We start from the raw sequence: 15,416 nt of genomic DNA on the forward strand, positions 1-15,416 counted from the left end.
AAACTTTTGGATAAATTGTTTTCAAGTACATGAATTCTATAACACAACAACAAAACGATCGGTCTAGACAAGTATACAATACATGTGAATTACTTACCCATCGTTTGAGATTGGCAAAAGAGACCATTCTTCTCCCAACAAATCCCATTCAAGCTCGAAGTCATCAAACAATGGTAACGTTTTTTTTGGGGGGGGGGGGGGATGAGGGAGTCTGCATATTATTATCGTTTCTATGTATATAAATAAAAAAAATATTTTACAAATGTTTTGGTATACAAAGAAAACATAAATTAATGTATCTGAAGATTCTGTTATTTAATTCTACATTACGTACACATTTTATCATAATTAATAATAGTTTTAATTAAAATTGACAGGATTTGTTCGAATTCGTAGCTCATTATCATGTTTGATAAGATTTAAAAAAAAATCTTTTACTTTTTTTCTACTTTGTTCAATACATAAAAGAATTTTAAATATATAGCGGAAGATTTGATTCTGTTACTTAACGTGTAACTTTACATTCAAACTAATACAGGATATTTTAAAAAATTTATTCCCGCTTCTTATTTTAATGATAACGTATGATAGAAACTTACATGTTAAGAAATTCTTCTGAAAACTTCTCTCAACTCAAGAAAGCTATCTTCTTTCTTCGTTAAAAATGTATTAGTATCTGAATACGTACTGTGAATGACAAAAAACCAGTATTACAAGGGGTTTATATAGTAAGTGAACTTGTGTAACAAAAGAAAGAGATGTCCATATTTGGAAATAAAAATTGCCGGTTCGTAAAGGGCGCTCTAACGGTCACGTGGATTCTCCGTCACCTAATCTTGACCCCCTATGCGACTAATATTTAATATAAAAATGAATAAAAATTTCAAAATACATAAAGCCAATACCCCCACCCCCACCCCAATTTACATCAGTATCAAACAATCACTGAGCAAACACCTCTCATGTTCCTTTTGAACAGGAGTGGGTTTTTGCCTTACAGATGGAACATTTCCTTTAACCCTTTTCATCATCTGCCGCCGTGAACGCTTAGACATGGTTCGTTCGTATTTACTGTCTAATTCATCAAGGATTTTTATGAATTCATCAGACCTTCAAGGGAGGGGCTTTGTTCTCAAAAAGCTGTCGTCATCAGAGTTGTGCTCCTCCCTGATGACATGTAGCTCAATTCAAGAGCACTCGAGACTCGCTGTTTTCTTTTACCTCATCCCAACCCGACTTCTTCTCCACCATACTCCTTCTTCACTACAATTTCTATAAGCTTACAGAAATTATGATTACATAAACATCATGTAGCAATTTTTTTGTATACATATTTTTAATTTGTTGAAAATTCATATGGAATATTCTGTTAATATAAGATATGTACCCTCTTTCTCCTGCTGTAGTGGAGCATTTTGTTTATAAGATTATGTTGCTCCACTTTTCCTGTTTTTTCTTTGTGTATTATTTGAGCCATAGACTAAAATACCGAGCAACTGCAGCTGTAAGAATAAGATAAATTTGTACATGTATCTGAAAGTATAAGTGAAGACAATAAAATCATTACATATATGCAGAAAGATTCCAAATTTGTACTGTGAATCCAATTAGCTATGCCATTTAAGAATTGTGTGTTTACATTTATTTGATATTGATTAATCATCCTTCAAAAAAACTATACTTGTTAAAATAAATAGGTCAAGAGTAGGGCATCATTTACACTTTTCAAATAATTTTCAGTTTTCAATTCAACTACGGTTAAAAAGTCACAAAACAATACAATCATAAATACATTTACAAGTACAAGAACTCTCAAAATAAAGTTAATTCCTTTAATAGATTTGTCAAAGAAAACAATGAAATATTAGCCCTTATCATGACTTCTCTAAACTTGTAATAGCAACAATTTCATAATTGTAAAATGTACTGTATTCCTGAGTCATAACTTTTCCTGGCAGTTGTACGTTATGAAGAAAATAAAAAATAAAATGGCATATACCGTATAAGTGGAAATTTTAGCGAGCCTCAAATTAAGCGATTTAACCTTGAACATTGGTAATTTATTTTTAGTGAGATGTAATTTTAGCGATTTTTAAAAAGTACTAGTGTAAAGGCAATTTAGACTAGACATATACATGTTAAATCTGTAATTTATGAATAGTTAAAATGTACATTTCAGATTTCAAATTATGAATTAACTAATAAAAACTTGACCTGAAAAACTTAGAAAATGAGCAAACCATTTGATTCCGCTTTTTATTTTAATTGTATATTTTCTACAGTACAATCACGTACACGTCATTGATAAATATGTTACTTTTGTGTTAGTCTTCTAGTTAAATTTACATGGAGACTGGGCCTTCGGATGATTCTGTATAAACCGCGGTCCCGTGTCGCAGTTAGTGCTGGCACGAAAAAGATCCCTCACTGCTCAAAGGCCCTAAGTGCCGGTTATAGGACAATATTTGCAGCTCTCCACCGGCAAGTGATGGCGTCTCCATATGATTTAAATTTCTCGAGATGGACGTATAACAACATACACACAATCTATCTATTTAACTTTAAACATTGAGGTAATTTTAACATTTAACATGTAGACGCAACGGCTATTCTTATCTGTCTCCTTCAAAAGGTACTGCACGCTGACTTGTAGTTAAGAGGCAATTTCGGTAGCAACGTCACCAATGAACGCTGGGGTGTTCCAATTCCTCCTCCTCCTTTCCTATACGGGGCATTTTTCCAGCAGCAAGCGACTCATAGTTAAAAGAGGGAATGGACTGTAGACCGGCAACTTGATCGGCACTATACTTTGCCACAACACCCGTGAGTCCAAAATAGATATTCGAACAGCAGTCTAACAAGTCCTTGACTAACTCTGGATCGCCCATGAAGCAGTAAAGATGTATGGGTTGGTCTGGATCACACGATTTCCTCAGTAACTGGATACAGCGTGCGTGTACATCCATCCCAATTCTCCCCAGTCCCACGCAAGTGAAGAATAAAGGCTCTATCTTTACGAGTCAACGTAAGCACTTGGCGGAAAACTTCGTATCGATGTTTCCACAGCCTCACTGGGACAGTTCCGTAGAGCCTGATCTCACCTAATGCCAAAACATATGGACTGTCTAACAACTTCGTTATATGAAGGAATCAGCAATCTATCTGGTGTCAGTTCACCAAATTGCTTGGGGTGAACTCCTATAGCCATCCTCCAAGGAACACACATGTCTGTCAGGGAGATGATATACCAAAAATGAGTAAAAGTGTGCCTTGGTTTTAAACCCCTAGGACAAAATGTATTCAGAATCGATACAGATGGATCACGGATGTCATTGACTTGATGATTATCAGTAAAATGTATTGATGTATTGAAAAAATTATCAGTAAAATGAATGATTTATTGAAAAGTTTCTAATGCAGTAAAATGTATTGATGTATTGAAAAAATTATCAGTAAAATGAATGATTTATTGAAAAGTTTCTAATGCAGTTTCTAACTGCCTTGCCTTACGTTTCAGAAATTCAATGAAATATGTTACAGATGTGAATTTTTAGCTCTTATGAGCCATTAAGACTCAAAAAGGTAATGCTATGGCCATTTGTGCGGTTTACGTAATCATTTAAGAATATGGGCCATAACTCAAAAAAACCCTTGGCTAACCATTTTCAAATTTGTCACAGGGTATCCTTGGCCCAAGGGCTATAATTTGTACTAAATTAAGGTTGGACCCTTAAAGAGGGGAGATAATCAGGAAAATAAAACCAAAAGTACTGGTTCTAAAAATTCTCTTCCAGAACCACAAGACAGATTTTCATCAAACTTACGAACAAGGATCAGGATAGGTTTATGATTAAAATTTACACGGGGAATTACCCTGGGGCAAAGGACGTGGTCTCAAGGTCACTTTAAAATGGACCAAAATTTTTACTTTTAATTAACATTGATATTTTGCTTACTATAAAGACTACGATCATTAAATCTTGTAAGTTGATGCATCTTAGGACTTCAAATCATGTTAACCCAAAAGTAGGTCACGGTGACATACTTTCAATTTTGCAGGCATTTGTTTTCAAATTGAATTTGAAGCATATCTTGAACACTTAAGGTCTATGATCATCAAACTTTGGTCACCGTGATCTACTTTTTGAATTATATTGCTTATCGTTTCTAAAACATTTAATCCCATTATTTCAGACACTGAAAGCTTTCTAATCATCAAATCTTGTAAGTTGATGCTTCTTTGGGCCATAAAACATATTTATGAGAAGTAGGTCACTGTGACCTACTTTTTGAAGATGACAACCATTTTTTCAAATTGTTTAAAGGCATATTTTGAATACTTTTAGACCTATGTTCATACAACTTTGTAAGTTGATGCATCTTGGGTCTTAAGAAATTGTCGACCAAAATGTAGGTCACAGTGACCTACTTTCGACATTTTATGGCTATATTTAAGTATCTTGGGTATTTATTGTCTTAGAAACCTCAAACGTTGTCAGTTAATGCATCTTGGTTTGTCGGGTATAACGTAAATTTGGTCCTTTTTTTTCTCAGACTCCACCAGATAAATCCCATTTTACTCTCCACTGCTCCATATCTTTTTAGGGCATCGGAATTTCATTTTGGCTTCTTTCCAATGTGTTTTGCTGGCACTCTTCACTGACTTTATTCCCTTCTTCATTTTGGCTTCTTTCGAATGTGTCTTCAAAGCCCTGTAGCAACCGCTAATGATGTAATGCCACATGATAGAAATATCAGTAAGCGTTGTAATGTTACGCTTAATGTCATGAATTATTGCATTAATAGTTGAAATGCTCATCCGCTTAATGATATACTTTTTTTCATGAAACGGCGATTTAGCAATAGTGGTTGAAAGGTCAACTGTTAATGCAATAATTATTGCATTTACCGTTGCAGTTGCAACGCTTAATGATATATGTATCATTAAGCGGCGTTATATCATTAGCGGTTGCTTCAAACAACTCTTCACTGACTTTGTTCTCATCTTCAAGCTTATTTTTCAAACATCGACGGAAGCCAGAAGTGGGATTTTGGTTTACCAATATCCTAATTAAGCTCTGTTTCACTTGACACAGAAATCGCTGACAGCCAGTGTAACCTTGTTATCCATGTAATTTCCAACAACTTCCACACACGAATAGTCTTCGTTTCGTAGATCCACGATGTGTCCAAGCATGTTATCAATCCCAAATTCTTTGGTCTTCAAATCTGAGTCGACGCCCTCGATTATAACATAAATTCGATCCTGTTTTTTCTCAAACTTCACCAAACAAATCTCTCTGCAGAATGCACACATAGGGCTTGAAAAGCCCAACGAGGAAGAAATATTTTGTTTAAGCCAGGAATTAATGCCGACACCGAACTTGTTACAAATTGCGGTGTGTGCAACCAATTTAAGAATAGACAACAAAGGGAGCCATTACTTCAATATGGAATATCTGATCGACCTTGGCAAAAAGTCGGTACAGATTAATTCTAGCTGGATCGTCAAAATTACATTATCTAAGTGGATTACTTTTCAAAATTCTTTGAAGTAGCAAAATTTACATCAACCGAGAGCTCAAGTGATATCAAGAAATTAAAAGAAAACTTTTCGAAAAGGGATACCAGAGGAAGTTATAAACCACAACGGACCACAATTTTCAAGCGAAGAATTCAGGAAATTTTCAATTAATTACGGTGTCAAACACTCGACAAGTTCACCGCATTATCCTCAGTCAAATGGAATGGTGGACGGGACCATACAAACTATGAAGAAAATTATGAAAAAGCCAAATTCGAAAGAAAAGATCCTTAAGTTAGCTTTTTGGAATTGCGAAATACACCAATAGACAGAAATTTAGAATCGCCATCTCAAATAATGTTTAATCGAAGAACGAAAACTCTAATTTCAGTGTTGCGAGATTATTCATCTCGGACAGCAGATATAAAATTTAAAGATAAAATACGCAGGAGAGCAGCAATTCAAATCAATTATTACGACCGAAATAGCAAATACCTGAATTAAAACAGGTGACATTGTGCGAGTCGGATTTTGCTTCCCATAACAGAGAGTGTTGTTAAAAAAGTCTGTCTTGACTTGATATTAGATTGATTCAGAATGATAAACTATTGCAAGGATGACTGAAAATTTGTACACTTATTAATATTCACCATATGAAAGTGTGCACCTGGTATTTTCATAATGATTGAATGATTTCTCTGCATTTGACAGGTGTTTTTTTAGCTCTACTGGTCAGAGACCAGAAGAGCTTATGCGATAGTAATGCGTCCGTCGTCCGTCCGTCTGTCTGTCTGTCTGTCTGTCTGTAAACAATTTTTCAAAATGCTACTCCTCCTACAGTTTTGGTCTGATTTCAATATAACTTAGCACACAAGTAGACTACACTAAGATACATAATTCTGTGTATCGGTTTTTGATTTCGATGAACGATGTTGCCGTGGTTACTAAAAATAGACATTTCTGTGAAATTCTTTCAAAATGCTACTCCTCCTACAGTTTTATTCTGATTTCAATATAACTTGGCACACAAGTAGACTACACTAAGATACACAATTCTGTATATCTGTTTTTGATTTCGATGAACGGTGTTGCCGTGGTTACTAAAAATAGAAATTTCTTTGAAATTCTTTCAAAATGCTACTCCTTCTACAGTTTTAGTCTGATTTCAATATGACTTGGCACACAAGTAGACCACAATAAGATACACAATTCTGTATATCGGTTTTTGATTTCGATGAACGGTGTTGCCGTGGTTACTAAAAATAGAAATTTCTTTGAAATTCTTTCAAATTGCTACTCCTTCTACAGTTTTAGTCTGATTTCAATATGACTTGGCACACAAGTAGACCACAATAAGATACACAATTCTATATATCGGTTTTTGATTTCGATGAACGGTGTTGCCGTGGTTACTAAAAATAGAAATTTCTGTGAAATTCTTTCAAATTGCTACTCCTTCTACAGTTTTAGTCTGATTTCAATATAACTTGGCACACAAGTAGACTACAATAAGATACATAATTCTGTGTATCAGTTTTTGATTTCGATGAACGGTGTTGCCGTGGTTACTAAAAATAGAAATTTCTGTGAAATTCATTCAAAATGCTACTCCTTCTACAGTTTTAGTCTGATTTCAATATAACTTGGCACACAAGTAGACTACAATAAGATACATAATTCTGTGTATCAGTTTTTGATTACGATGAACGGTGTTGCCGTGGTTACTAAAAATAGAAATTGCTGTGAAATTCTTTCAAAATGCTACACCTTCTACAATTTTGGACTGATTTCAATATAAGTTGGCAAAAAAGTAGACTACAATAAGATACATAATTCTGTGTATCAGTTTTTGATTTCGATGAACGGTGTTGCCGTGGTTACTAAAAATAGACATTTCTTTGAAATTCTTTCAAAATGCTACCCCAAATACAATTTTAGTCTGATTATAATATAAATGTGGCATGCAAGTAGACTGCACTAAGAACATGAAGAGACTTAATCAAGGATCATTATTCTATTTTTTGCTGTTGAAAAGTTTCAATTTCCAACTGCTTAAGTACTTTTCCTTCTTCCTTTGCTATATGTACAAACCATAGAGCTTCAGTCTCGACAGAGACTTCTGGTTTATTTTGTGGTCATGTCTTACTGTTTCTTGGAAACTATTGGAAGGATTAATCTGAAAATTTCAACACTTATTATTCAACATATGAAGGTGTGTTCCTGATATTTTCAACTTTATTTGTAAATTGTTCTGCATTTTACAGGTGTCATTTTTTAAGATTTCTATTGACTTGGTCAGGGGCCTGGAAATTGACCATTTTGGAAGAGACAACTTCTTTTATCATAAATATTTACTTTGATCGTTGTAAGATCATTGACATAATACCCATGCAGGAGCAAAGGGAAAAGATTCGTGCATTTTCACTATTTAAACATTAGAGCCCCGCCTGAGTCAGGGGCCCTGCAATTCACAATTTTGGAAGTGGCACTCTTGGTCATCATTACTACGCACTTGGTTTCTTTTGTAACGGGAACCAGTGTTATCAAAGAACTAGAATAAGGCAAACCTTTCCTAAAGTACAAGTCCTAGCCTTGATGTAATTATTAATTCAATTGATCATAGTACTTGGAATTGGAAAGTCATATTAAACCAATTGTATATATGGGCCACACTGGTTAAATTATTTACCCTTGTTCTTTAGTGATTCCTAGATTATGATCAACACCTTGTTTTGAAATGAGAAGTTTTTTTTAATTTATTACAGTAAAGGTAAAATATGATTTAAGATAGTTGATAACAAAAAGCAAAAATGTTTCCAAAAATATAACAACATGATTTATCACAAAATAATTAAATATCTGAAAAATATAGGGAAGAATGTGACTTCAAAAATGTATTTATTAAGAATATAGGCCCATATAAAAATAAGCACGGATAACCTAAATATATCTCACTAAAATAAGGTAAGGGATATCTAATTCTACCTTGAACCAATAAATGACTACTATGGGTAACTACATTATACATGTATTACATAATTTTGCTACCGAACTTGAAATTCTTTAAAAAGCACGAACCTTGCGTACTTGACCCCTTGCAGAGTGCAATTCACAAGTTGAGTAGCTCTTTGGATAGGCAGAGTAAGCCAATTATATACTAAACATAAATGCCAAATTTGATTGGCCAGGAGTAAGTCTCTTAACCAATAGAATTACAGAATACATGTGACTGACAATATGGCGGGTACAATGAAATACTTCAAGAAGTGGAAGGCAAACATCTGAAGAAAATCGAAGTATTTACTTCGTACTACTTTGAAATGACTTTGGAATTAAATACATATTTCATAGGCACAATGTATAAACATTATAAGCTACAAATCTTACATCTTAAGAAATGATAACATTAAAATTGACACATTCCTCCCCCTTTAAACAAAAATTACATTTTTTGTATAAATATAAACATATAATTTTAATGTTCATTTAATGTTTATATCCCCCGTCTGGAAAGCGATGGTCACTGGCGTTGAAGTTCTCGTTGAGGATGAAGAGGGCTCTCGCGGAAGGCTTTTCTGTCTCTAACCTGGCTCTTCAAAAGATGTATACAATAATTTGTTAATTTCAGTAATCTTTCCGTTTTGGCTCTTTCATCTCCTATGATTTTTAATAATTTAACAGATTCTCGGTTATTCGACCTAAATAATTGTTTTGCTGTTCTGATATTTTTTTGCTTTTGAATAAAATGGTCATCAATTTTTAGCGATTCACTTTGCACTATTATCTCTTTATCTACGAGAGAAATGTGGTCTGTTCTTTCATCATCATGGTCTGTTCATTTATCATCGTAGTCTATCCTTTCATAATCGTGGCTTACTGAAATTGTTCACAATAATTATTAAGCAATGTGAGGCCATCCTTAAAATATTGCAAAGAACGTTCTTCTGGGTGCGCCTGTTTACAACCGCCAATAGTGAGGCTGCTGATTGGATAAAGATGCTTATTTCGATGTTCGTTTTTGGTAAAAAACACAACAAAGTGCAGAGAAAAAGCAGAAAGAATTGCGAGCTTCAAAATTAGTAAAACACATTTTAATCAGTTTATAGCAACTGTACGGTTAGTAGACTATTATTATGTAGAATCAGATAATTTCAACGAAATCACTGATGATTCGGGGGATGAATACCATCTCCCAGCATCCGACTCTGGCAGCGAGAGTGGCACACCTGAACAAGAGATGACAAAGAAATTATCGAATAAACAGCGCCTGTCAAGTGGGAATAGAGCACGCTCCAATCCCAGATCTAGGCCCAGACAGAGTAGAATTGTAAGTATCCATATAAAAGAACAAGATAATTTTTCTATTTTTAATTATTGTATTAAAAAGAAAAACAAGAGGCCCACGGGCCTTATAGGTCACCTGAGCATTATGCAACAACTTCCCAGTTACAGTGTATTGAATTTGATTCATGTTTTAAGCCAGATGCTATATAGCATTCATAATTTTGAAAGAGGCACCATTGATCATCATAACAATACACTTAGCAGTTGCTTAGCTTGGTTACTGAATACCCATACGCAGGGTAGGGGAACAAAAATGCACTTCCAACTAATCTGTAATATTCAGCAATAATCAGTAGTGCCCCTAACACTGTGACATAAACCCCTGACCTTAGGTCCACACATTGCACAGATTTTTAAAAGGCATCCTTAAAATTGCCTATCAAAAAATAAATAAATGTTTTATAAATACAAAGGAGCAGATTTCAACATCATTTATAATATTAGAGTTTCTTAAATCAAGTCCATGCATAGTTTTGGGTTTATATGCACTATTCTTTTGTTTCCTTTGCCAAAAACATGGTCTGCATTGTTTCCTATTAGGGCTGGGACGATACAACTTTTTCTATATCGATACGTATCACGATATTTGAGCCACGATACAATATGTATCACGATATGTTTAATTGCTTAAAAAATCTTTTTTTGCATTAAAATAAACAAATTATTTCTTTACGAATGAGAATAATTTATTCAAATAGTTGTTTATATGTTGTAAAACAAAAATACTTTACTCAATTGGTGTTAATTATTATTTATTTCATTTCTATATGTATATTTAACTTATTTATTTATATATTAAACCCCAAATGTTAAATAAATAAAGAAAAACAGAAGTCAGATTTTTTTGGGCGATATTTCGATATTTTTTCATATGAATCGATATGTGTATCGTCCTCACATATATCACGATATCTCAATATATCGTCCCAGCCCTATTTCCTATGCAATATTACCATAAGAATTAATATTACACAACATGAAGTCATAATAATATAATCTATGGAATTACCCCAGGCTTTGTCTGATAGGGTCTCCCACTCCTCATCTTTAACATTCAGTTTCAATCTCTTTAACATATCCAACGTTGATTCTACAACATTAAAGTCAAATTAATAAATGACACACATTAAAAAAGGGTTACATGCATGAGCTCTCAGCTCAGCAAACTTAGCCATGACAAGCTTAGTACCTTGAGTTGTGGCGCTGGAGGGGTTGGAAGAGGTTGTCTCCATCATTGATGTTGCGCTGGAGGGGGTTGTCTACATCATTGATGTGGCGCTGGAGGGGATGTTGTCGTGGTGTTGAAGCCTCAAGGGGGGTGTCTTATTGGTGCCGGATGCCTCTGTTAAAAAAATAAAATACAATTTCCATCCAAGTTTCTTCATGCATTTGTTATTTTTTGCTATACCAGAGATTTGTAATTTAATAATATTTCTATTTAGTTACTCTCCTAATAACGCTCCCATGCATATTAGTAATTTATTACATCATTTTGGTTTCATGTTATTTACCTATCATTCAATTGACACTTCTAGAGACATGAATTCTTGCTCATTAATACAAGTTACATGACCTTCCATCATACATTTCCCCGAAATTAATGACTTGAAAACGAAATGATACATTCTAGTAGTAATAAAGAACCAAAAGAGCTAGAATATTACAGCGGATCCTTACTATATATTACACATACTTCATAGTAAAGGAGATGGGTGAACATGACGAGCGAAAAATCCATAGCGCAACAAACATGAAGGCGAAAAATTAAATCTCAATTATATCAAAATTTTCCTTAATATTTCATCTAACATTAAATTAAATCAGATTATACTTTATGTAAAATCTCTAAAACTCGCACAAATCTCATGAAGATTGAAGTTAATTGCCTTTGAAATATTATACACACAAAAGAAGACAAAACGAGTCATTTTTTTCACACTATAACACTATTTTTCGATATGAGTGGGTCTTCTCTCCATTTTTTTTTGAAAGTTAATCCTCAAAGTTTGCATACAAACATATATATTTTGGTTTTCAAAATTATGGAGCAAAGACCCACTATACCTTAAAAATATATTTTTATGACATAATTTTCGTATCTTTTCGAGAAATACTTGAAGTCCCTTAAGTCAATGGTCATATCACAAGCATGATTTAAATGCCACACTTCATCAGGACTTGTGTAGCGTAGTGGTTAGCGTGCTAGTCTCAATAGAGAATGCTACTCAGGATTTTTATTGCCAGGGTTCGAACCCAATGAATACCATATTATTTTTTTTTATAAAAGAATAAATTTTAACGAAAAATTTTCCTCCAGATCTTTTTTGTTTATCATGATTTCATAAAAATCAGTGATGAGAACTTTACACTAAATACTAAATTCACTAATCTGAATATGATTTTTATGTATCTGAACCTAGTGGGCTTTCTGCACGCTAAGTTCACCCATCTCCTTTGGTGTAATTTTATTAGCTACCTTAAAGCTGACAAGAACTCTTAAAAAGGCATCATTTTTCATCTTTGTACGACTTGCTACATTCCTGTACGCCTTTGTCAGCCATCTTTCTTCAATTCCGCCATATATAATCGAAATTTTTTGGCCACCTGTACCTGCTATATATAATCTTTTACAATTGTTTCACTTGAGTGATTTTCTAGCCTGGCAGTCGACATGTGCACATCTCCGATAGCATACTTTTTAGAAGTCAATAAACTGACCAGTGCATGTTTGAAAAGTAAAAATTCAACAAAAACTAGAACTATACTGAGAATGAAATTATTTTTGAATGCATTTGCTGCAATATAGAAAATACACTAACACGGAATACATTCAAGTACAGCAAAAACCCATGCAGGTCAGTCGAGAAAACGCGTCAAACGCAGTAATAAAAACATTTACCTGAATACTGCTATCGTTACAGGGATGTGCACATCCTATTTTACTTTTATTGAAAAATGCATCTCAGAAATCATGTAATCCATTGCTAACTCAACAGTAAAAAACTGCTTGGACACACGTAGCCCATGCCGATTATTTTATTTGGTCAGGGAAAATATCAAAGGTTGAAAGCTCTGGGTTTGACTGAAGAAAATGCCAATAATTTTTTTTTCAAGAATAAACATTACTCTTGTCTGTAAATGTTGTAAAAAAAATTTTTGAAAACATGGTTTAATTTCATCAAATTTATAATAAGCATGCATTATTACGAATCATTCACCTTTTGAAGAAATGAAGATATTTTCCTGTGAAAGGAGTGGGGGGGGGGGAGTAATAAAACATGCATAACACTCTCAAAAAAAATGATTTAAGAAAAACGTCTGAAATAGATCGGATTTCTTTATGATCAAATATTATGAAATAAATGCTGTGTATTGGCTTTATCAGACCCAATATAATTTGATTTAAAGTTAACATAATTTGATTCAAGAGTGCTTTTTAAATACGCACAATGAAAGAAAAAGTAAGCAAATTCACATACCCCACGCTCCCACAAAAGTCGAAGTGCTGAAATTCCCAGAAAAAATAAAGGAATAACTTCCTTGTAATATGTACATCTATAGTATACACATTGTGTCCTAAATATCTGCCAAGTTTGTCGAAATTTTGTGCAGCGGTTTATGAGGAGTTGCGCTGAAAACTGCTCATCTCTATATTCAAGATATGGCCTAAATCTAAATGTAAAAGTGCGGAAATTCCCGAAAAAAATAAGAAGTTCCGCAATTTCCTGGTGATGTGCAACTTTACACAGTGTCTCCTATAAATATCTGCAAAGTTTAACAAAATTCTATGCATTGGTTTATGAGGAGTTGCGCTGACAAAAAAACCAAAACAGGAGTGACTGACTGGACGAACCACGGTTGTACACCTCACGCAACTTGTTCAAAGCCATGTTACTTTCAATTCCAATTTTTTTCCTACAATTCTTGGATATCGCTGCATGTACTATGGTAAAAAGGGGGGGGGGGGCAACCTTCCCTTCAATGAACATTTTATATAGTAAAGGTAATGTTGGGGGGAAAATTCTGTGGTACAATGATAATGAAAATAGAATTTAAAGTGAATTAATTTTTTTGACATCAATAATTAATGATTATAAGCCAAAGCATATAGGAAGAGAGAGCAAACTCGCCGTGAGAATTCTACATTCTACTTAAAATTAGCTTCTTAAAAATTCTCTTGTCTGTTGTGCAGGTCCAGGTTCGACACGTTTGAGAAGGTATTTGAGAAAGTTCCCATTGTACCCATTTCTGTGATGTATATTTCACGTTACACGTATATAGTAATCGTTATGTCCGTCCATTTGTACGTCCGTCCGTCCGTCCGTAGATGTCTGTTACGCTTTGGGGACCCATCTCTTATCCGCAAATACTCATACCACTGAGTGAAATTTAATGAAATTTTCGCAGAATCTCAATATACATACAATATATTACATATTACCATTTTGCAACCCCTATTTTACTTTTTGATCTGACACATATTTTGGGTTTACCGACAACAGCAAAATACCGGGGTATGTACTTTGCCATTATAACCATATGGGAGGCGGGGGTATCATTTAGTGAGCTCATTGCTCACAATACCCCTAGTTTCTCTTTCAAATTGGGCGTTTAGGTTAATTTCTTGTCCAAATTAAAATTATTATTCAATTTATGAATTGAGTTTTGACATCCCGCCTGAAAAAAAATCCTTGATCTGCCCTATAAGGCTTAATAAATGGTACAGCACAAAGTGCGTAGGATTTTATACCTATTATTGTCCTACCGGATAGTTACAGAGAGAGACTGGAGAGAGGGAGTTCAATATACAATTAGAGTAAATGCAGGTTTCAAGTATTCCTACCCTTGCTTTTAAAATTATCTCCCAAACACTCCTACAGAAATTATATTTATACTAGAGCCGAGCTCGTTGCAAAGCAACGAGTAGGTCTTCCGTTGGAGCTGTGGACAGGAAGTATAGACCTTGCGTCAAGGTCACTGCACTTTCTTATGTCAACAACCTTTTTTCTCAGCATGAGCCTCCAGTGAATTTTCATTACAAAGTTATGTTTAAACATTTTTTTCTTTGTCAGTGACCTTGATTTGCCAGAAAGACATTTAATCAGAGTCATGACAAAACCCCCAATCATAAGAAATCTATGTTTCAAGTAAAAGCCTCCAATGATTTTCATTTACTACTTCATGGTGTAGTAAAGAAAATATTCTTCTGTCAGTGACCTTGATCTTAACAGAATAACCTTGGCTCTGTGTCAAGACAAACACCTTTTAGTGATTAGAAGTTCATAACACTGAAAGGAATTTTGCAACTTTTCTGTCATTGGCCGATGAAGATGTTTGAAATTTGCATTATCTCGTTCCATTTTGTCAAAGGTCAGAAAAACAACACTGAGGTATTTTAAAACATCACCGGATATTAATATTCAAACAACATGGAGTTTCTATTTATGAAAGTCCCTTCCATAATACTTATTTTAGGTGGGGACAGTCCACTAATTGTTTTCCCATAGGCGACAATGTTAACGTTTCTTCTCATAGCGATGTCCCTAAT

At 34.1% G+C, this 15,416-nt stretch overlaps 1 pseudogene; it reads right to left on the reverse strand.

Annotated features, from left to right (window-relative positions):
* Positions 1–2,551: 2,551 nt before the first annotated feature.
* LOC134278493 (3'-5' ssDNA/RNA exonuclease TatD-like) lies at positions 2,552–11,100 on the reverse strand (annotated as a pseudogene).
* Positions 11,101–15,416: the final 4,316 nt, after the last annotated feature.

Source organism: Saccostrea cucullata, unplaced genomic scaffold, assembly GCF_032062105.1.
Source record: "Saccostrea cucullata isolate Sc308-1 unplaced genomic scaffold, CSIRO_AGI_Scuc_v1 ctg6161, whole genome shotgun sequence".
Taxonomy (NCBI): Eukaryota; Metazoa; Mollusca; class Bivalvia; order Ostreida; family Ostreidae; genus Saccostrea; species Saccostrea cuccullata.